Raw genomic sequence first — 20956 nt, forward strand, 5'->3', positions numbered from 1 at the left:
CGCTGTCTACTCCCCGGTCTCCTTCTCCTGGGGACTGTCCATGCGACCATGGCAACTGTTCCACTGCCTGTCTGCCCTGACGCTCAGGCCCGGGGGATGCCCATGGCCCCTACATTCGGCACCTCACCGAGTGCCAGGTTGTGCCTCCGGAACGTCTGATTGTCCCCTGCCCTCACTGCCACTGCCCCGTCCTGGCCGCGCCACCACATTTCCCAGCTGGACGACATACGGGCCTGCTCCAGCCTCGCAGGGTCCCCCCTTCCCCCCCGCGCTCAACGTAGGGCTTTGCCATGAGTGACATAAGGTTATGTCCTCACCCTGACAAGTGCCCTGACCTTGCTCCCTCCATATGAGCTCAGGAAGCAGTGAAGTGAAGACAGCATGGCCAGATGACACAGTGAAACCTGTGTGACCGACACCAGACAGGAGTCAGGACCCCCTCCCAGCTCTCCCCCACCCCCTGGAGCTCCTCTTTTGGCTCTGACGGCACACAGTGTCCTGACTGTTGAGGTTGATATCAGTGGAGTGACACGTGTGTGCTGCGTTCCATGTCACATGTGTGAGCTCAGGAGCTGCTGTGTCCATTGTCGGTCCTCACGGCCCTTCAGTGCTCGCTGGGAGGCAGGCCCAGCCGCTGGGTGATGACTCTGGGCTCCTGCAGGTAGAGGCTGCTTCCAACTTCTCTGCCTTCTCTTCGCAGGCGCAGGGACACGTCTCTCCTGGGTCCACATGCCGAGGACCATGCCTGGAGAGGTGGCCGTGTCCCCAACAGTCCTCCGACCAACCCCCAGCAGTACAGGGAGGCCTGCTGTCCACACCCGTGTCTGCACTTGGTAGTGTCTCCTTTTTCATTTTAGCCGTTCCTATATTGTTATATTTTTAATGTAGGAACATGAGGAAAATCTTCTTTTTTGAACAGATTTCTCCCAGGGGAAGACTCCTTCTTTAGGGGATGTGTTTTGGAAGGTCTGTGGGGCAGGGGTGAGAGCCCGGGCCGGCTCAGGGAGCAGGGCAGCCTGTGGGGAGCCGAGCCCCAGGCTTCCTCTTCACAAATCAGGGATTTGGAGCCTGGGTGTGACTCCACTCCCAGGAACCTCCCATTATGCCTCCATAATGCTGGGTCTGCTGGCTGGGGCGGGGGTCAGGTTCAGATGTAGCCTTCAGGTGGGCACTGGTACACATTGGGTCCTCAGGCACCAGGGATTGGGTGGGATCATGCCTGAGCCTTGTTGAGCAAGATGAACCTGACCCCAGAGCCTGGGACCCCACCTCATGCTGCTGCCAGGGCCTGGAGTCACCACTGGGGTCCTCAGGGCTTGAGAGGACCTCCCTGGCTCAGGTGCCTCTCAGGGCCCTGGCCTCCTTCTGACACCCAGGCTGTGGAGGCCACCCCCACCCCACTGAGCTTCCGTGGGGGCCTGAGGATGGGGTCTGCCAGCCCTCCCTCCCAGGCGCCCGGGCGGAAGCCCTACTCAGGGTCGTAGACCAACAGGGCATCCATTGATGCTGAGGGGAAAAAACATTTTATCTCACCGGGCGGAAAGGGAAGTCCTGAGAGCTGGCCGTTGGCAGGTTTCGTGGAGGTGGGAGAAGGCCCCTCAGGACCAGGCTCCAGCAGCCTAGCCAGCCAGCCCACCCCAACCCACAGCCCATATCGGGAAGGCTGGAAGCTGGGCGCTCCTGCAGAGTGAGGAGTCCTGCTCAGCCTGGCCCGGTGCAGTGCTTGGGGAAGAAAACAGTAATGGGAGGGGCAGTGAAGGCTGCCGCCTGACCCTTGAGCCTGGACCAGGAGTAGGCCTGTTTGGAGAGCAGAAAATTGAAGACCCAGGGAGTGGCTTCTCAGGGATAGGGCCGAGCGCTCCGGGCTCCTGCACAGGACACGGCAGCTGTGTGTGACTCCAAGCAGGGTGGACAAGACGCGTCCATGGGGTCCCCACACGTGAGCAAGTCACAGCATCCCTCTACCTGGGGGCTGTCTGTCCCGGCTGGGAAGCTGGTGGGAGTCCCACACCACTGGGAGCCCATCTCGCCTGTAAGGTTGTCATGGGGCTCCAACAAGGCCAGGGGTCCCAGGTCCCCCAAAGGCTTTACTGCCTCAGTTTCCCCATGTGTCAGGTCAGGGCGTGGAGCCCTGGGAAGGACCCGGGGGTCTCTGAATGCCCTGTCACCCAGTGGACAGCTTGGTGCCTGGGCCCTTTCCTGGGGGTAGGGAGCCCCCAATCCAGAGCCCCTCAGGGTGGCCCCGACTCCTCCAGCCCTCACAGCCCACTCCTCAGCTCTGAAGTCGCTTGGTATTTGTTATATTTTTTTCCACATCCTAAAAAATGTAAAGAGAGAAAGGAAAGCAAGGACGGGCCTCTGCCGAGCCGGCCAGAAATCTCTGTTTCCTCTGGGCCAGGAAACAGGAAGCGTGTGTGCAGGCAGATTGGGAGGGCAGGAGAACAATAGAAACCCCTGTGGAGGGGAAGGGGAACTGCGTCAGGGCGCTGGGGCCGAGGGGCCCGGGCCCCCAGGCCTGGGGAAGAATAAAGGGCTGTGCTGGGGCATAAATTTAGTCTGGGGATTCCTTCTGCTGCAAAGCCAAACGGCTCATTGTTCAGGTGGGGGAGGCAAGGCCAGGCCCCGCCATGTCAGGGCCCCTGCAGACTTAGGGACCATTGAACCGTGGGTAAACTGAGGCCCAGAGAGAGGGAGAGCCTAGCGGGGGGCTGAGGGGTGCTGGGGATGGAGCACCCCTCGGCATCTTGATTCTGTGGGGCTAAGATTCTGTGGCCACAGGCTCTGTCCAGCACTGACTCTGGCTGACCCGGTCAGGGCTGTGTTCCCTCCAGGGAAGCCATCCGTGCAGGGGACCAAGACCCCCACATGACCTATGAGCAGGACAAATCGCTTCCGCTCCCACTGAAGTGGGACCTTTTGGGGGCAGGACAGAGTGATCTGCTCTGCAGCCTCAGGCAGCCCCACCTCTCTGAGCCTCTTCCCCGTTTCACCCTTTTGGGTGACTGAGACACCAATGAATATTCAGGTACGTGTGTCTGAGTCCATGTTTTCAAGTCTCTTGGGTCTCCATGTAGGCGTGGGGTTGCAGGGTCACCTGGTAACTCTGTGTTCAACTTTTTGGGGACCTGCCAGGCTGTTTCCGTGGAAGCTATACTTACTACACCCCCAGCAGCTGGTTTCTGATCACAGCTCACTGACCAACCCGCAGGGACAGCTGGTGGGGCTGGCTGGGAAGTGGGCGGGGTCCTAAGCACAGGAGATGGGGTAGGACCTGCAGGACCAGCAGGGCTGCACAGAACCTTCCAGAAGGCTTACATGGGTTATCACACTGCCCAGGCAGGTCCTTTGCCCCTGGTAGAGGAGGACACTGAGGCACAAAGAGGTCCCGAGGCCTGTTTTGGTCCCTCCTCCCCCCGCCCCATGGCTGGACTCGGCCACTGGAGCCGCACGAGGTGCAGGGGTTGCCAGCACCCCCTGGAATGTTCCCAGGGCTGCCCCAGGAGTATCTCGCTGTCTGGGAAGCTCTGCAGCTGTGGCCCAATGAGGCTCTGGGTGGTGTGCTCAGTGTCACTGGTTCTTGGTGCTTCGGTTTCCCCTCCATAATGGTAACACCCCTGATGACACCATTTGCTGAAACCTTAGGATGTGCCAGCCCTGTGCCAAGCACGCTGTCACGTTTGCCCCTCGAATCCTCACACTGGGCAGCAAGGTGCCATGATCCCCACTGGGCCAGGTGGAAGCCAGTCCCCCAGAGGTTGAGCAACCTGCCCCAGGTCACATGCTAGCACACAGCAGAGCACGGTTAGAACTCGGGTCTCCCTGAGTCCTCCAGGTACCCAGCATCCTCTCCCGGTTCTAGGGGTCCTATGGCCCAAGGTCACCATTTCTCTGGGCCTGGGCCCCTGTTCTCCCTCCAACACACTCCAGGCTCCTCCCAGCGTGCTGCGGGTCCCCCACCACCACCCTGCGCCCCCAGCCCGAGTGCAGTTCCCAGGACAGCTGTCATTCCCCGATAGCGCCTGAGCGTGACCGCGTGAAGGTGGCCCTGGGAACTGCACACTGGAATGAAAGATTTTGGGGCAGTGATGCCGGGAGGCCCCTCCCAGGCCCTGGCTAGGGTTCCACCCGTGCTCTGAGCAGCGTTGGGCCAGGGACCCAGGGGAGGGGTACAAGCAGCAGGGGCACCATCCTGGCCCAGCTGGACTCTCAGCCAGGTCACCCTCCTCCCCCCAGCACCATCAGGCCTGCCTGGGATCAGTCACAGTTTCCTGAGCCAACCCTTGCTGGGGACAATGGCCAGAACCCCAATCAGGCTGCTGCTGGGAGAGGGGCAGGCACTCCAAGCACCCCCTTCCAGCTGGCTCTGGGTCTGGGCTGGCTTTTCCCCAGAGGGTCCTGCTGCCTGCAGGCTCACTGGGCCATCCAACCACAGACATGTTTGAGGAGGCTGACCCCAGAGTGACCGCTGTGTCAGCTCTGTGTTCAGAGAGGGACACCCCACCCACAACATGTCCCAGCGCTAGGGTCCCGCTGGGTGAAGTGGAGAACCCACAGGAGGGTTCAGGAGCCGGCCGTTATTGTCGTTGCTGCTGTCACTGTTATTGGGTCTGGATTAGCAGGGCCGCAGGGACACCCACCCCCAGCCTGGCTCACACCCCAGGAATAACATCCAGAGGGAAGCAGGACTCCTCTCCCGGCCCTCCACGGCTCAGCTTCTCTGGAGATAAGGGGGCAGCTGGCCTCGGCTCAGGCGAGGAAGGGCGTCTGTGAGGGGCTGGTTTGCAGCAGGGTTTCCAGCCAGGGCGCCGGCGAGGACATGCCTCCTATAGCCCTCTCTGGCTGCGGCCAGCCAGCGTTCCCAGGGCCGCCTCCCCCTCCGCCCCCTCAGCAGCCTTCCTGAAGGCAGGGCTGCTACCTGCGGCAGCGCTGTGTCAGGGCACAGGAAGGCCACCCTGGGCCAGGGGTGTTTCATTTGGATGTTATTTTATCCCAAATGGAAATAGTGTTTTGTTGCATGTGTTTCAGGCTGAGAAGGAGTCTGGGCTCATTTGAAAAGAGTCCATAGGATTTGGTCCCCAAATGTGTCAAAGAGAAACTCCGCCCTTGTGTGACCCGCCTGGCTTTGGGGGGTACCGTCTGCTGGGCGCATTCGAGGCTTGTGATGTCTGCACCACCCTCTGAGGGCAGCACTGCCGTGCCCTCTCACAACCGGGAAACTGAGGCACCTGGCAGGCCGCCCACCTGCCATGTCTCACAGGCACTGGGGTGGAATGGGGGGTTTTTGTAGGCTAGCGGTGTTGTGAGTTGCTGTCGAGTGCCTCTGACTCACAGCGACCCTGGGTACCGCAGAAGAAAACGCCGCCCTCTCCTGCGGCATCTCCACGGTCGTTGGTACGCTGAGTCCATTTGAGCACGCTGTGTATTCTGAGTGCCTTCCAACCTAGGGGGCTCATCTTCCAGTGTTCTGTTGTGATCCATAAGGTTTTCGTTGGCTGATTTTCGGAAGTACGTTGCCAGACCTTTCTTCCTAGTCTGTCTTAATCTGGAAGCTCCTCCGAAATCCGTCCACCATGGGTGACCCTGCAGGTATTTCAAATACTGGTGGCATAGCTTCCAGGACCACAGCAACACACAAGCCCTTACAGTACGGCACACTGACAGATGGTGGATGTTGCTGAGGTGTGTGTGACCTACAATCCTTACAATGAGGGGCACCATCTTAGCAGACGCTGCAATGCGTTTGGGCCAACGTACCCACTGTGTGATCCCCGCTGCCGTCAAGAGAGAGAACATTTCTGTCACCCCAGGAAGCAGCCCGCACCCCTCTGTGGTCAGCTCCCCCATAGATCATATTTCCAGAACCTCCCACCTCAGGATCCCACACTTGAGCTCCGATCTCAGCTGCCTGCTGGTGTCATGCTTTGAAATCATCCATGTTGTCCACGTCTGTGGCTCGTTCCTGTTCACTGCTGGGGCCTCCGAGGTGTGGGTGCCCCATGGTGTATGATACACACATAGAGCCCGAATGGCACCACTGGGTCTCTCTCCACTCACCACGCCCGGCACCACAGAGTAGGCACCAAGGGGTTGCTCTTACTGGCCCTGAGACAAGTGGGGCATGATAGGGGGACCCCAGGAGCCAGTGGGGAGAGTCTCGAGGGCACCCTAGCTCAGGTCCTCTCTCCCACACATGCGGGGGCTCAGAAACAGACATCCCGGGTGGGCACCACAGGGTCTGGCACAGCCCACTGTCCAAGCCCTCTGCAACCCCCCACCCCCTTGGGGTCTGGGCGCCATCCCTCAGACAAGGACAGCTATCTGACCTTCAGGGAGTGGGAAAGGACTCCTTCTGGGGTCAGGGAGACCCTCAGCCTGGCTCACAGACGGCTGTATGGCTGAGGGCTTGGCCACCTCAGGCTGTGACAGTAGGGAGGGCCGTCCTTTCTCGCCTATGTTGGGCCCACTGCTGTGTCGGCCCAGGACAGAGGAGGCCTGGAAGGGGTTCCCGTAGGCAGCACACACTAGGCCAAGCGATGCCCCCTGGGAGGAATGTGGGCAGTGTCGGGGTCCCCATGGTGTCATGAGGCCAGGCCAGGAGGATGGGGTCGGGGAGGGGGAGGCAGTGGGGCTGGCGAGGTGGGAGCGAGCATGCCAGCCCTGGAGGGGAGCCAGACAGGAGGACTGGGGAGACCGGTCAGCTCTGTCCAGACTCTGGCTGGGCCGGGAGGTCCCTGCCACTTGGGGCTTTAAGCCCCTCCTGGCCTGGCCTGGCCCGGCCTGGCCCGGGACTGAGAGCATGGGGCAAGGAGCTGGGGAGGGCGGGGCTGCGGGCCACATTCCTCCGGCCTGGCAGGAAAGGCTGGCCGAGCCAGGACAAAGGGCGGACGTGCGCCGGGCCATGTGTGTCCTTATCAGGACCTGCACTCCCTGGCCCGAGCCGGCAGCGGAAACACCCCTCTCCCCGCCTTCCTGCCCGGTCGCCGGAGGGACCCCATGGCATGGGGTGCAGGGGGGCTGAGTGGGGCCAGGGCTGCTGGGTGGGGTGGGGTGGGGCGAGGCGGGGCTGCAGGGCTGGATGCACCCCCTGGAGCTGCTCCCTGCGAGGCCAGCCACAGCTTTCTGTCACTCCATGGTCTCTGCTGTGGTTGGAGCAAACGTGAACCCAGTTGTCAGACGAGCAAGCTGAGGCCCAGTCGGCCATGTCCTGCCCAAGGTCAGATCCCGACCAGCTGCAGGTGCCGGAAGTGGACCCAGCGAGTGCCGGAGGGGGGCTCCACATCACTGACACCCCAATTATGGCTGACAGCGGCCCCACACAGCAGTGGGTCCAGCTGGTGGGAGGGCACCTGCTGGGAGAAGAGCTGACTGACCCCGGGGCCAAGGGAACTTGCCGGATAGGCACTCTCCGTCTGAGTTGGGGTGGTGTTACCTGGATGCACACATCTGTCAGAGCCCATTGGACTATGCGTCCAAGGTCCTGGCTTCACCTGTCAGTGTGCCCGATGGACACTGATGTTCCTGCCGGGGGTGGGACAATGCCAGCGTGATGGGGGAGTGCGGTGCCCCGCCTCCAGCATCACCGTGGACCCTTCCCACCTTCTGAGGCCTACACAGACAAGGAAACCCTGCTGTAGGCACGAGGTCGGGGCCCCAGCCCCAAAGCCTCTCCTACGGTCAGGCTTCTTGGACATGATGCTCCAAGGACCCCAGGCCTGGCTGCCCTCTGGTTGGTGGGGAGCTGCCAGGGCCAGGGTTGGCCTGGCGGGGAGGAGGCTGCAGAGGGCCATTCCTACACCACGCCCCTGCATGAGCAGAGTTGTAGGCCACCTGGCAGGGGGCCTCCAAGGGGACCCAGGACCTCGATCACCTCCGAGACCCTCTACCTGTTGGAGCTGGGCTTGTTTGAGTTGCCTCTGCCTGACCCCATCAGATTGGGGGTCTGGGCCAGAGGCTGCTCCACTCTGAGGAGGGGACCTTGGCAGGCCTTCAGCCTCAGGCCACATCTGAGGGCCAGGCTCAGGTGGGCCCGGTAGCTGGCCACCTGGATGGGGGCAGGTATCCTGACAGGGTGTCCCCCCAGCTGTGTGTCCATCCAGGGTAATTGAATGTTGTCCCTCCCTGCTGCCTCCGGAGAGAAGACAGGAGCAGGTGGGGGACTCTCACCCTCTGTGGCTTGGTGGGCTTAGCGTGACAACTGTCTCTCCTACCCAGCTCCAAGCCCAGCACGGGGGAGGGTGTGGCTGCCCCCAGATCCAAGCCCAGGACATCGAGCCTGGCACTGGCATCTGTAGGCAGTGGATTTCAGGCAAGTGGCTCTCACTCTGAGCCTCAGGCTTCTCCTCTGTGAAATGGACGGGTCCCTCCCACATGCTGAAGCCTGGCCGAAAGGACCTTCCAGTGCACATGCTGTTATAAGGCACCAGCGTTTGCTGAGATTGATTCCTGTTTCTCGAAGGAAAAAACCAGCATGGAGAAGGGGCACCTGCCCCCCCACCACCAGGGGCACCAGGACCCCGGGGCCCAGTATGAAGGTCAGGGCTCAGAGGCCCGTTTTAATGGGAATAGGGCAGCAGGACATGGGGTGGGGGCTGCTGGCTGTGGAAGGTGCGCAAGCCCCCTACAAAAAAAAAAAAAAATACAAGGCTCCCACCTATTTCTGCATGAGGGTGGAGGCCGTAGTGAAGACCCCCGCGTTTTCTCCCCACAGTCTGTGGCTTCTCGTTGCTGGCTGGTCTGCACACAGAATTGGGGCCAGGGGTGAGGTACACGTTCCTGTCAGCATCAGGCAAACAGGAGCCTAACGGGACCTGGAGGCCACACCTGCAGCTCAGGGCAGCTTCACCCACTTCTGTAGGCAGAGTCCTCAGCCCGGCGTCCATGTGGGAACCCCTCCTGTGAGCCCCAGCAGGGCCTGTGACATGGCCACTCCCCCTAGTCCCACCTGCCCCACCATCTGTGCAGCTGGCCGTCTGTGGGCTTGGTGTCCATCCGTAAACAGGCCATGGTGCTTGCCCCGGCCTGTCGGGCAGCCCAGCCAAGCTGGAGGTAGAACGTGCTGCTGAGGGAGCACGGTCAGCCTGCCCAGTGTGCTGAACATGCCTGCCCAGGCCATGGCCCGGCCGTGGCTAACTCGGGAGGCCTGAGAATGTCCCTGGTGGCATAGTGGTTAAGAACTATGACTGCTGATCAAAAACTAGACAGTTCAAACCCACCAGGCGCTGCTTAGAAACCCTATGGGGCAGTTCTACTGCGTCCTACAGGGTCGCTGCGAGTCAAAATCGACTCAATGGCAACGAGTTTGTTTTTTGTTTTTTTGAGGAAGTCCCAGCAGCCTGGCTTCCTCCACTGACCTCACCCCTCTGGGGTGGCTCAGGAAGCACTGGGCAGACTGGGGGCCCTGTCCCTCCTCAGAGCCCCGACTGGTGACCTCTGAGACCAACCCTAACACCACACTTCCATGACCTGCCAGATCCCTGAGACAGCATTAGGGGCTCCCTGCGTTCGGGGCTCCCTGGCTTTGGGGCTCCCTGGGTTAGGGGATCCCTGCACTTTGTTGCCACCTTTGTGTTGGAGGTTCATCAGGGCAGGGGTCCCAGACAGAGGGCACCCTGCTCGGGGCCATCAAAGCACTTGGGGACCCACACTAGGCCCCTCCGCTGCCCAGCAGCCTGGTGACCATTTCAGCTGTTAGGATTGCGGAGCTGCGGGATGGGTGTAACTCACGGAACTTCTGAGATGGGCGGACCCCAGACGCCCCTGCCCTTCTCTCATCCCCCTTCCCCTTCCTCAGCACCCAGGTCAAGGGTTCTCAGCCTCTGCTCAGCACCCCCAGTCCTGCTGGCCTCCCCACAGCCATCAGGTGTGTGGTGTACCTGGATGTGAGCCGGTGGGGGGGACCAGCCTCCTGGTCATGAGCTGCATGCAGTTCACACACTGTCCACAGGGTGGCGGTGTCCTACCACATGGGCCAGGACTTGCATCCAGGGCCGTTTCCTGGGCAGCCGGTGCCACTGCCCATCAGGGCTGGAATTTGTGGGGCGTGGGCCCTGTGGGTGACTCATGTGGCCATGCCCACTCCCCTCTGAGAGCCTCAACCACTCAGGGTGGCCCTGAGTGTTATTTCTTCCCAAATTGACTGATGCATAAGGTAAAGAGACCAAGCGCAGGTGGTTAGCAGGCTCCTTTGTCCATGAGAACCTGTCTTTCAGGACATGGACACCCACCCCTGAGAGCTTGCCTGGAAGGCCCCCTCAACAAGGCAAGCCAGGGCCCGCCACCCGCTTCTCTGCCCTGCCGGGTGGCCCATGCCTTGGGGGTGCAGTAAGATAGAGGCCCAGAGGGACAGGGCACCTTTATGCTGTTTCCGGGCTCCCTGAGGTGCGCTGCGACACTTCGAGGCCATGGAACTTGCTTTCTCCTCGTGTCCTGGAGAGGGGAGTCCACCCAAGGCAGAGGTCTGCACCTGCTAGGGAGGGGTCTGCACCCGCGTCCCTGAGATTTGCAGGTGGAAACCCCATGGGGGCTGAGGAGCCACACGCTCTTACCTCTGGAAGTTCTGTCAGCTTCCACGTCCCCACGTGTAGGGTCAGGCGAATGGTGAGTCTCCTGGAGCTTTGAGAGGAAGCCTCCTAGGCCTGGATGTCAGTGACCCAGGACTTCCACTGCACACAGCCGTCCCCCTGGTCTTTATCAATGGTCGGTGTTCCTACTTTTGCTTATTGTTGTTTTAAAGTAAACTTTTCACTGAAGTTCTCCAACGTACAGCAAGTTGCCAGGTCACAAATGGTCGGCTTGGCCCATGTCACCAGCACCCAGATCAAGACACACAGCATGGCCAGAGGCACCTTCTTGCCCCTCCCAAGAACCACTGCTGCCTGACTTTCAGCCCCACCAATCAGCTCTGCCATTTCATTCTGTGTGTGCAAGGATTCCCACGGGGACCCTACACACTCTCTTGTGCTGCTTTCTGCAACGTGATGTCTGTGATATTTGTCTGTGTGCTTGTGTGTACCTGTAAGACTGTCCATTCTCGTCTGTGTGGTGCCCTATTGTGTGGATAGCCCACAGCCCCGTTGTCCTTTCCTGTTGATGGACACCTGGGGAGCTTCCAGGTTGGAGCTCTTGTGAATGGCATTGCCGCTAAGAACATTCTCCAACACGCCTTTTGGTGAACATAAGACTGCATTTCTGTAGGATTACACCTGGGAGCGAAGTTGCCTGCTCTTACGAGAGGCATCTCCTCAGCATTAACAGATACTATTTAAATCGACTTTGTTGAGATGGCACAGAAGGAAGAAGTCCAAGCTGCTCTGAAGGCATTGCTGAAAAACAAGGCTCCAGGAATCGATGGAATATCAACTGAGATGTTTCAACAAACAGATGCAGCGCTGGAGGTGCTCACTCGTCTATGCCAAGAAATATGGAAGACAGCTTCCTGGCCAACTGACTGGAAGAGATCCATACTTATGCCTATTCCCAAGAAAGGTGATCCAACCGAATGTGGAAATTATAGAACAATATCATTAATACCACACACAAGCAAAATTCTGCTGAAGATCATTCAATAACGGCTACAGCAGTATATCAACAGGGAACTGCCAGAAATTCAGGCCGGTTTCAGAAGAGGACGTAGAACCAGGGAGATCATTGCTGATGTCAGATGGATCCTGGCTGAAAGCAGAGAATACCAGAGGGATGTTTACCTGTGTTTTATTGACTATGCAAAGGCATTCGACTGTGTGGGTCATACCAAACTATGGATAACACTGCGAAGAATGGGAATTCCAGAACACTTAATTGTGCTCATGAGGAACCTTTACATAGATCAAGAGGCAGTTGTTCGGACAGAACAAGGGGATACTGATTGGTTTAAAGTCAGGAAAGGTGTGCGTCAGGGTTGTATTTTTTCACCATACCTATTCAATCTGTATGCTCAGGAAATAATATGAGAAGCTGGACTATATGAAGAAGAACGGGACATCAGGATTGGAGGAAGACTCATTAACAACCTGCGTTATGCAGAGGACACAACCTTGCTTGCTGAAAGTGAAGAGGACTTGAAGCACTTACTAATGAAGATCAAAGACCACAGCCTTCAGCATGGATTGCACCTCAACATAAAACAAAAATCCTCACAACTGGACCAATGAGCAACATCATGATAAACGGAGAAAAGATTGAAGTTGTCAAGGATTTCATCTTACTTGGATCCACAATCAACAGCCATGGAAGCAGCAGTCAAGAAATCAAAAGACGCATTGCATCGGGTAAATCTGCTGCAAAGGACCTCTTCAAAGTGTTGAAGAGCAAAGACATCACCGTGAAGACTAAGGTGCGCCTGACCCAAGCCATGGTATTTTTAATCGCATCATACGCATGTGAAAGCTGGACAATGAATAAGGAAGACCGAAGAAGAGCTGACGCCTTTGAATTGTGGTGTTGGCGTAGAATATTGAATATACCGTGGACTGCCAAAAGAACGAACAAATGTGTCTTAGAAGTACAACCAAAATGCTCCTTAGAGGCAAAGATGGTGAGACTGCGTCTTACATACTTTGGACATGTTGTCAGGAGGGATCAGTCCCGGGAGAAGGACATCATGCTTGGTAAAGTACAGGGTCAGCGGAAAAGAGGAAGACCCTCAACGAGATGTATTGACACAGTGGCTGCAACAATGGGATGAAGCATAACAATGATTGTAAGGATGGCGCAGGACCGGGCAGTCTTTTGATCTGTTGTGTATAGGGCACTATGAGTCAGAACCGACTCGATGGCACCTAACAACAACAACAACAATTTATGTTTCATAAAATGCGGTATTTTAAGTGCGCAAGTGCTCACGCCCATGTAACAACCACCACAGTCAACACAGGATTTACACTGGCTGATTCTTGGAAGTAGGTCACCAGGCCCTTCTTCCCCGTCTGTCTGTCTGGAAGCTCCACTGAAACACTCGAGCGTCCACTGACAGGCAGGTGGTAGCTTCGCATAAGGTGCACTGGCGGGGAATCAAACCCGGGTCTCTAGCATGGAAGGCGAGAACTCTACCACTGAGCCACCAGTGCCCCCGGACGTATGGTGAATACCGTCCCATGGTGGTGAGTCATGCTGACTGGGTGTAGAACGTTCAGCCAACCTTGCATTCCTGGTCGCAGTCTGTTATCCTTTTTAAATGTTGCTCTATTTGGTGTAATAGTATTTTGTCAAGGATTTTTGTGCCTTTGGTCTGTAATCTTTTTTGGTGATGTCTTGTCTGGCTTGGTGTCAGAGTAATAGCAGCTTCATGGCATTTTATTTTCTGAAAGAGTTTGTGTAGAATTGATATCATTTCTTCCTTAAATGTTTGGGTGTGTTCACCAGCGAAGCTATCTGGGCCAGGAATTTTCTTTGTGGGAAGGTTTTTCGTTGCAATCTGAATTCCCTTGGTGGATATAAGGCTATTCAGATTACGTGTTTTTTTCTTGTGCCAGCGCTGACAATTTTGTCTTCCAATGAATTTTTCCATTTCATCGAAGGTATCAAGTTTTTCGTCACCAAGTTATTTAAACTATTGAAGTATTATCTTTTTAATGGCCTTAAGATATAAGGTGATATCTCCTAATTTACCTCTGATATTGGTCATTTGGAAGCCCTGGTGGCGTAGTGGTTAAGTGCTACTACGGCCGCTAACCAAGAGGTCAGCGGTTTGACTCCGCCAGGCGCTCCTTGGAAGCTCTACGGGGCAGTTCCCCTCTGTCCTACAGGGTCGCTGGGAGTCGGAATGGACTCAGAGGCAATGGGTTTGGTTTGGTTTATTGGTTATTTGTACCTTCCTTCTTTTTTTTTTTTTTCCTGGAGGTTTATCAGCTTTACTGATCTCTTCAGATGACCAGCTTTTGGTTTCATTGGTTTGCTCTGTTTTCTGTCCATTCTCTACTTCATGTCTAGCCACTCTTCTCTTCATCCTTCTGCCTAGATTGGGTTTAACTTCCTCTGCTCTTCCTCGCTTCTTCAGGTGGGAGCTTAGCACATCGATTTCATAACGTGTCGTTTCTAATGTAAGTATTTCAAGGCGATAAATTTCTCTCTAAGTGCGGCTTTCCAGGCATCCCATAAATTTCCATAAGTTGTAGTTTTATTATTAATGAGTTTAAAATATTTTTGAAGTCCCCTTGTGATTTTCTCCAGAGTGTGTTGCATAATGTACAAATACTTGGGCATCCTCCGGACAGCTTATTGGAACTGATTTCTAACTTGTTTCTGTTGCAGTCAGAGGAGGTCTCTGTCTAATTTCAGCCCTTCAATGTGCACTGATGGTTGTTGTAAGACCTAGCACATGGCTGACCTTGGCGGCTGTTCTATGTGCACCTGAAAGAGCATGTATGCTGTGGTTATCCGTGTTCTGTGACAACAGGCTGGTTCATCCTTGCTGATTTTCTGTCTACTCATTGTCAGTTGGCGACAGAGAAGCGTTAAAACCGCCAACCACGACTGTGGACTGTTGACATCTCCTACTTGTTCTGGCCATTTTGACATACGTGCTTTGAAGCTGGCACCAGGTACCCATGCATTTAGGAGTGTCTTCTCGAGCAATCGATCCTTTTTCACCATGAAGCGGTCTGATCCTGCCTTCCTGAAGGAAGCCTTAGCAGCAGCTCCCTGATGGATTGGACCCAATGTCCATCATGTCTTGGGGTCATCTCTGGATGCCCAACCTGGGGCCGGCTCCCCCCAGCCTTTCTGGCGATTTTGCAGGAACCCAGTTTCCAGGATTAAATACCTTTCTGTTGATGTCCTGAGAGCTTTCTGTTTTCCCACTGCTCCTGGCAGACTCAGATTGCATGCAGGAGGAGCACAGGGTCTGACGCCAAGTAAATGCTCAGGAGTGTGGTGGGTTCCGCTCTGCGCAGGGCTCAGCAGCACCCCAAGCTCCCCCCGCACCCCCTGCCCTGAGTCTGGTGCTAGGACAACATCAGGGCAGTTCAGGGATAGTGGTGAGTTACCCACTCTCCTGGGGCGTGGCTCCCCTGACCTGGACCCTGAGCAAGGCTGTGTTCCTGGCTGCTTGGGGGCAGCGGAGGAGTGTCTTCTTTGTGGCCCCCCTGCTGGTGCCAGAAGTGAGCCCCCCTCCACAGCATGCGGTAAGGCGGTGCCGACGGCCTGGGGGGTTTGCATTTGAAGGACCCAGGGGCACCGGCCCACTCCAGCGAGGCAGGGCGGACTTGGCCAGGAGCTAAGCCCAGAGGACCGAAGCTGACACGGGCTTGTCTGGAGGGACAGAACCCAGCCAGTGGCCCTCCTTGGTGGGGCCGGAGCTCCCAGGAAAGCCAGGTCTGTGCTCAGACACGTGTCCTGACTCAGGGCCAGGCTCTCTCTGGAGGGGGGTCCTGGGTCCCCTTCCTCCTGCCCTGGGTGGGGGAGGTGAGGCACACGGAGGGGGGCATCAGGCCCAGAACCCCAAGCTCCTGATCCCAGCCCCGGACTGCCCTCAGGGACTCAGGGCGGGTAAAGGGGTCCACCAGGTTCTCCCTGCACCCAGGCCTCAGGGCCCCCACAGTCCCCGCGAGGCCAGGCACTTTGCTCTGGACACCCGCGGAGGTGCTCCTCGGGTGGGGTGCTGCTCCCGGACCTGCGCGACTGAGCGTGCTCGGCGTAGAGCCGCCCGCGGCCACCAGGGGGCACTGCAGCTCCAGGAACGGCCTGCGCGCGCGTGTGCGCATGCGTGCGTGAACGGAGCCCCTCAAGACACCGCCTCTCACAAGAGTTCTCTGAACCTCGCCCTGCGCCCCACGCCACGCGAGCCCCTCCCCCGCGAGCCCCATCTTCCCCGTGAGAGCCCGTCCCCGCGAGCCCTTCCGTGAACATTCCTGGGTAGGCGGGCGCCGCCCCCCAGCACTTGGCACAGGAGGGGGCGCCAGGGCCTTGGGGAACAGGCGGGTGTTGGGGGGCTCTCTGTCCTATAGGGTCGCTATGAGTCGGAATCGACTCGATGGCACTGGGCTTTTTTTTGCTGGAAGAGGCTGAAGGAGACTCATGCGGAGCCCAGGCCCTCTCCCCAGCCTCTGTCGGTCCAGGGTCTTTGCCCTCCCGCGGACCCCCTCAGCCCAGAGGCCCAGGCCCAGCCCCAAGGCCGGTCTGGGGGTGGGGGACACTTTCCGGGCTCCCCCCTGAGCCTGGTTTTCATGTCCCAGGGTCATTTATTAAGCACTTGCTGGGGGCAGGTGGGAAGGGTGGGGATGGGGGTCAGGGGCCTGAGGAGGGGGAGCACAGGTGATCAGAGTGCTCATGGAACCTTCCAGATTGCAGGTTTAGGGGAGCCGTGGGACCCTCCACAGCCTGGAAGGAGTGTGGCAGGGAGTCAGGAGACGTGGAGGGCAGGGCAGAGCAAGTGCCTGCCGCTGACCTGTGGGAGCCCCATGACACCCCTCTGCTTGCTTGTGTTCAGGAACAGGCTGGCCTGTGGCTTTGGTCCTGGGGGTTGGAGATGGGATGAGGCTGTGAGGGGCAGCATGTTGGTGACAAGGCTCACGGGGAGGGGCTGTCTAAGCCTGGGGGCTCATGGGGTGTGGGGCATCCTTAGCTGGAAGGGGCTGGTCCCTAAAGGCGTTTCTGTTGTGTCAAGCTGGGCGGGCCAGGGTGGGGCAGTGTGGGCATGTTGGGTGCCCCAATCCCCCCTCCGAGACCAAACAAATCAGAGCAACAGCATATGGCCAGCAGGGCCTGTGTTTGCCAAGTGCTGGAAGCCGAGAGGGCCCAGCACTCACAGGCCCAGGGCAGACTGCTGGGGACAAGTCCTGCCCGCTCAGGGCCTTGGCTGACCCGAGGCCACAGGCCCTGGCACTGCTGGGAAACGGGGGTGCAGAGCAGGCAGCTGATCAATACAGTGCCCGGGCCAGGACCTCTGCCTCCAGGGATCCCTCAGCAGGACACACGGAACCCCAGGCAGACAGCTTCAGACCACTGCTCAGCTTGTTCCAGTGAACAGGTTGCCAAACCCAGACTCGTTCTCCCACCAGCCCTGACCCAGAGAGAGGCCAGATGGACAGACAGACCTGGACACACACACACACACACACACACACACACACACACCAGCCCTGACCCAGAGAGAGGCCAGATGGACAGACAGACCTGGACACACACACACCCACACCCACACCAGCCCTGACCCAGAGAGAGGCCAGATGGACAGACAGACCTGGACACACACACATACCCCCCCACACCAGCCCTGACCCAGAGAGAGGCCAGATGGACAGACAGACCTGGACACACACACACACACACACAGCAGCCCTGACCCAGAGAGAGGCCAGATGGATAGACAGACCTGGACACACACACACACACAGCCACACCAGCCCTGACCCAGAGAGAGGCCAGATAGACAGACCTGGACACACACACTCACAAACCCACACCAGCCCTGACCCAGAGAGAGGCCAGATGGACAGACAGACCTGGACACACACACGCACACACCCACACCAGTCCTGACCCAGAGAGAGGCCAGATGGACAGACAGACCTGGACACACACACACTCACACACCCATACCAGCCCTGACCCAGAGAGAGGCCAGATGGACAGACAGACTTGGACACACACACACACACCCACACCAGCCCTGACCCAGAGAGAGGCCAGATGGACAGACAGACCTGGACACACACATACTCACATACCCACACCAGCCCTGACCCAGAGAGAGGCCAGATGGACAGACAGACCTGGACACACACATACTCACACACCTACACCAGCCCTGACCCAGAGAGAGGCCAGATGGACAGACAGACCTGGACACACACACACACACCCCACACACATATACACAAGTACATATGTATACACCTAACACACAACACAGCCACTCCTCCCCCCACATGCGATACAGTCACATACCACACACGCCCACACACGACACATGCGCACACACATGCACACATACGTGCACCACACATGCACACATACTCACACCTCACACATACACAAGGCACACACGCACACCCACACACACAAGGTGGAGGTGCGGCAGTTGAGGATCTCAATTCTTGATACCCCCTCCCCCGCAGATGCAAAGCCAAGAGAGGGGACCTGGGGGCTTTGTCAGGAAGTCTCTGCACCCAGTTTTCTCATCTGAAAATCGGGATGGAAATTTTCGTGGTGAGCTGTGCAAGCCTGGCTCCCCTGGCAGGTGTCCAGGACCCAGGCAGGCCCATGGGGCCGGGCTGCAACCAGCAGGCCTGGGTGGTCTCTGCCTCGTGTCCTTGAAGGGCTGCTGGGCACCAGCGCTCCCCCAGCCTGCGAAGGAGGGCAAGCCCAGCCGGCTCCCAGGCTGGAGGCCGTGGGAACGCTAGAGCAGCAGGTGTCAGCCTGATTGATGGCACCTTCTCCAGGGAGCAGGGAGGGAGGAGAGCCCTCGCCAGGTGGAGGGCCAGAGCCCAGGGCTCGCTGGGGGCTGGGTGCAGGTCCCTCGGCCACGGCCCCAGGAGAGGTCCGGGGAGAGGGCGGGGCTGGGAGGAGCACCGAGGCTGGGGTGCTGCAGTGGGGGAGAGGGAGTCGGGACGCTGCCCTGCCCCCCTTCTCCCTCTGAGTGTGGGCTAAGCCTCTAATCCAGATGGCACCCCGGTGCACAATTCCTCCCTCTGACCTTCAGGAACCTTCCTGGAAACTAAAGCGGCGGGTGGGTCAGCCTCCCCATGTGTTCTGCAGCCAGCCAGACCAGGCCTCACTTTTCCTGCCCACGGGGCTCCTCCTGTCTGGGCCCCTGCCCCACCCGGCTCCCCCTCAGCCTCCAGGCTCCAGCCACAGTATCCCACTCAGTCCAGCAGCCCGCTGACCACTCTGAAATGCCGATCAGATCGTTCCCGACTCCTGCCTAACCCCTCCTGGGCCCCCATTGCCCTCAGAACAAACCCCGTAACAACCCCACCCACCAAGGTAGGCGGGGCTCCCTGCAGGCCCACCCCAGGCCTCAGCCCCACCCCCCACCTGCAGCCCCCCAGCTCCTAGCTCTTGCAGCCCACCTCCTCTCCCCTTTCCTGGCCGGCGTGGCTCTCAGCTCCATAGCCCCAAGCTGGGCCGCTGCTCTGGACACAGTGACCAGGACCACCATACTTTTCGGGGCTCACAGAAATGTTTCAACTTCTTTTGAAGTCAGGAGAAAACACTGAACTTTTAGGTGTGAGAAAAGGCATTAATATGTAATTGTAATTGATTCAGCATCATGTCACACCGCGGTCTTACTATGCCACTTTTAAAACAGTACTTTTTTAAGGAGGAAGGGGCTGAGGAGGGCAGATGTGCCAGGGTCCCCAGCACCATTCTGTGCCCCAGCCTCAGAGCTGCCCATTGCCATGGCCATTCTGTGGTCATTCCTGACATGGCCTTCTGCCAAGACCTGAGCCTGGGTGAGGCTGAGACTGCACGGTGCCCAGCTGCAGAGGGGCCCTGGAGGACCCGGCCCCTGCGTCTCCCTGTCTGTCCGGATCTCCCTGCCCAGTGCTCCAGGCCTCTCTGGCTCTGAAGCCTGGGTGGCCCTGTGGCTCCATTGCCTTTGGGAAGGGTCTGCAAGTGCCCATCTCAGGGGTGGGCACGGGGAGGGCTTACCAAGCCGTTGTGCTGGGAGGGCTCGAAGCTACCAGAGGTCCCGTAAAGTGAGTAATGGGGATGACTCACCCCAGTAAACCCTGAAAGGAAAAGGACTTCGTTGAGGTAGGTGGGAACGGTGGGGCCAGTCTGCAGGGGGGGTTGGACGAGGGCTCTGGTCCCTGCTGGTTGGGGGTGCCTTGGGGAGGTAATGTCCACACTGGCCCCACCCTGGCTCCTTGATTGCTGCAGGGTGCAGAGTGGCCCAGGCAGGCCCGAGGGCCTGGGAGGCACTGCCTTCATCTCCTGGGCCTCAGCCTTCTCTTCTGGAATCTGGGCGACGGCCCGAGTGTGGGGCAAGGTGGGGTGCCCACACCGAGCCTGGCACTGAGCCGAGCATTATGGTCATCTTCATCCCAACTCTGTGTTGAGGACACTGAGGCTCCACGAGGTACATGGCTGCCCAAGCTCATGGAAACTTCCAGAATGTGTTAACCAGCAGGCTGCACTGCCTTGTTCCAGCTGGATGGGCTCTGACTTGGGGCTCACCCTGCCTCCTCTGGGGGCTCTGATCCCCCAGCCCCAGTCAGGCAGGGGGTGGTGGGCATGGCAGTGCCCAGTCTAGGGGGGCCAGTTGAGGAGGAAAGAGCCCCAGGACAAAGGCTCAGCCCCTCGACGCTCCAGGTGCTCATAGGCAGGGCTTCAGGGTCTTGGGGTTTTCCCAAGTTCAGGTGTAGGCTGGGATGGTGTGGGGGCAGCCGAGGGGGCAGCGTGAGGGGGGGCACGGCTGTTTCTCGGGGCTTTCCTGTAAGAAAGGCCCCTCAGCCATGCCTTCGTGGTTGCTATCAAGAGCTAAGCACGCTGCTGGGGAATGTCAACACAACAGGATTGCCAGCTGGCATCTGGTGCCCGGGCCAGGGCTCGAGGCTGGAGAAACTGGTGCTATTTATAGCCCTGCTGGGAGAAGCAGGTATATACGGTCGCCCTCCCCACTCCCCTTCTGTGACCTCCGGCCCTGGTGTTTGGACTCTCACTGGGCAAACAGGCTGCTGATAAGGCCAAGATTAGAAAAGACACCAGCTCCAAGCAAACACAGCTTCTCCCCCCACCAATGCGGGTTCCCAGTGTCAGGTCTAAGGGCTCAGGGACACTCAAGCTGCACGGGCCTTGGGGCTGCAGGCTGGCTCCTCCCTTGTGCCCAAAAGGCCTTGATACCTTGGTCAAGTGGCCTCTAGCTGACAGGGTCGGGGTCCCTCTGCATCAGCTTGGGCTCCAGGCCAGGCTGACAGGTGAGGGCCGGCCCCCTTCCATCAGGTACATTGGCTGGCTATGACCTGCTCCAGCCAGTGTTTCTGTAAAGAGGGCCGGTGCTCTGCACCTCAGGGCT

General features: G+C 58.4%; 1 non-coding gene across 1 annotated transcript; it reads right to left on the reverse strand.

Moving 5' to 3' along the window:
- Positions 1-12993: 12993 nt before the first annotated feature.
- TRNAG-UCC (transfer RNA glycine (anticodon UCC)) lies at positions 12994-13064 on the reverse strand. The gene has a single exon. It is a non-coding gene; the product is annotated as a tRNA-Gly (tRNA).
- Positions 13065-20956: the final 7892 nt, after the last annotated feature.

The sequence above is a fragment of the Loxodonta africana genome, chromosome 9 (genome assembly GCF_030014295.1).
Source record: "Loxodonta africana isolate mLoxAfr1 chromosome 9, mLoxAfr1.hap2, whole genome shotgun sequence".
NCBI classification, from domain to species: Eukaryota; Metazoa; Chordata; class Mammalia; order Proboscidea; family Elephantidae; genus Loxodonta; species Loxodonta africana.